Genomic DNA, 2447 nt, shown 5'->3' with positions numbered 1-2447 from the left:
GAGGAACTGAATTAAAGGGTCCCGGCATTAGAAAGGTTGAGAACCACTGCTCCACGGGATTCCAGGCCAAGCTTTGGAGGTTGGCATGTAGCATTAGCAAGTTTCTTGTGAAGTCTCTGAATTCCCTAGAAGGAAAGTGATGCTCTCCACACCAAGATTCACATATCACACTTACTTGCTTTCACCTCTACTTACTTATAAATGTTTATTACCAGTGTGCCAGAGACTATGCTAGGTTCAGCAGGGCCTGAAAACAGGCCAGGTCCTGTTCACAGGAAGCTTACAGCATAGTAGCAAACAGCTATCAATGACACAAATGTAAAATTAAAACTGTGACAAGTGCTAAGAAGTAGGCATACTAAGTAAATACTAAGCTTATAGGAATGTTTTAATTACTCAGGAAGCTGAAAAGCAGAGGGAGCCACATATGTAAACATGTGTGCCAAATGCAAAAGTTGGGGGAAAGTCCAGTATGTTTGGAGTTCAGAGAACTGTGGGTGCTTGGTATGAGGTACCTGCCCTAATCGTCTGGAGCCGGGACAGGCGGAGCTGAGTAGGCCATGTGAAGGACTTTACAAAGCAGTCATCAAAAACAGTTAATTTGCTCCAAAAGACAACTTCCTTTAACCCCTGGTTTTCTACTACTAACACACACCCATACATGGATCAGCAAATACATATTCAACACCTAGATGCAAAAACAAAAAATAAAAGAAAACAAACAAAAAAAATGCCTTCTAATAGCTTCCACTCTGTTTAAGGAAGTTTGATATAGATATATCCAGTGATTAATCAGTATAATCATTCCCTGCATACATTCTCAACTCCGGCCCACTCTGAGTTACTGTAACATTTGCACCCTTGCAGCTGAAACTGGGAAGAGAAAAACAACTAACCAAGCAGACTTTATGATTATTAGTTTTAGTTAAACCCTTAAAGATGCCTGAAGACTATATTACAGTTCCCTGCTCCTTTGATTCTTCTAACCTCCTAAATGACAACTTTATACCTTCTCTCATGCCCCAAATCTCTTAGTCTCAGCCAGTAACCTTGCTTCCTACTCCACTGACAACATTGAATCAATCTGAAGAAAACTTCCATAAACTCCCATCAGTAAGTCAATCTCCTCACAGCATCTTTACCCACAACCCTGCCTTCTAGAAACTCAATAGAACCCAAACACAAGAAACACGAAGAACATTATATCAAGGTATATAATAATCTAAAAGGCACTAGGAAAAGATGACCACAACATGAAGTGAAATATGAGATGGATTGACTCCATAAAAGAAGCCATAGGCACAAGTCTACAGGAACTGAGTAGCATTGTTGAGAATAGGACATTGTGGACATCACTCATTCATCTGGTCACCAAGAGTTGGGGCCAACTCAACAGCATATAACATACACACATAATAATCAAATTACTGAGATTTAGCAAGATGGCGGCATAGGTAAACACCGGAGACTGCTGCCGCAAACAACCACTTCAAAAATACAACTAATCGTCCCGTACTGTTTTTGAGGGTCTACCACATACCAGGCACTGGCAGGACACTGGAGATACCATAGTAAACAAGTCTAATGAGGTGCTGGCTCCCAGGGAGCTGAGTTTCTAGATCACCAAGGGGGAGTTCACATCTTCCCCCACTGATCTCTCCCACGCCCCTCAGCAAAGTTATGAATGCACTGGACACACACACACACACACACACACACACTGTGAAATGAAATAAATCACAAATCAAGAATCCACACCTTTCAGCAAAACACCAAATGTTCATTTCCAACTGCCTTTTGTACACATATCTCAGATACAGTAGAGTCCAAATACAGCTTACTCCCCATGCCCACCCCCCCCACACACACACACACACACATACACACTGCCAACCTCTAGTTCTTGATATCTGATTGGCTTGCTCAGTAAATGCTGAGTCAGCTCAACCTACAGAATTACCATCCTTCTAGTTGTTCCAGTTTAAAGCCTTAGCATCACCTTCTCTTCGTGTCTCACAGTCAGTCAGATGCCAGAATTTATTCTTTCCCTGAAATACCTCCCTTCTTCGTCCCCTCCTCTTCATCTCTACTATAAATGATTTTGCCTAGATTCTCGTTATTTCCCCTAATTGATCTTCCTTTCACTAATTCCCTCACTCACTTCATCATCCACATGTTATTTCAACAAATATTTTGAAAGCACATGCAAGAGCCAGGCACAGAAACTGCAAGAAAATAGAGTAGTCTACACCCTCACAGAGCTTAAAGTTTGTCAGACCACAATTAAATGAGTAATTGTAATAAGAGAGAATTGTGCCAAGTAAATTCAGTGTCATGGAAACAAACACGTCACTCTGTGTAGTAGGAAAAGCCTGCCTCTTCCCTCGAATTCCCCCACAAATGTTTAAGCTGAGAGCTCCAGCTAATGAATAAAAGTTGGAAGAGAG

Source organism: Myotis brandtii, unplaced genomic scaffold (assembly GCF_000412655.1).
Source record: "Myotis brandtii unplaced genomic scaffold, ASM41265v1 scaffold406, whole genome shotgun sequence".
Taxonomy (NCBI): domain Eukaryota; kingdom Metazoa; phylum Chordata; class Mammalia; order Chiroptera; family Vespertilionidae; genus Myotis; species Myotis brandtii.
This window is presented reverse-complemented; position numbering follows the sequence as displayed.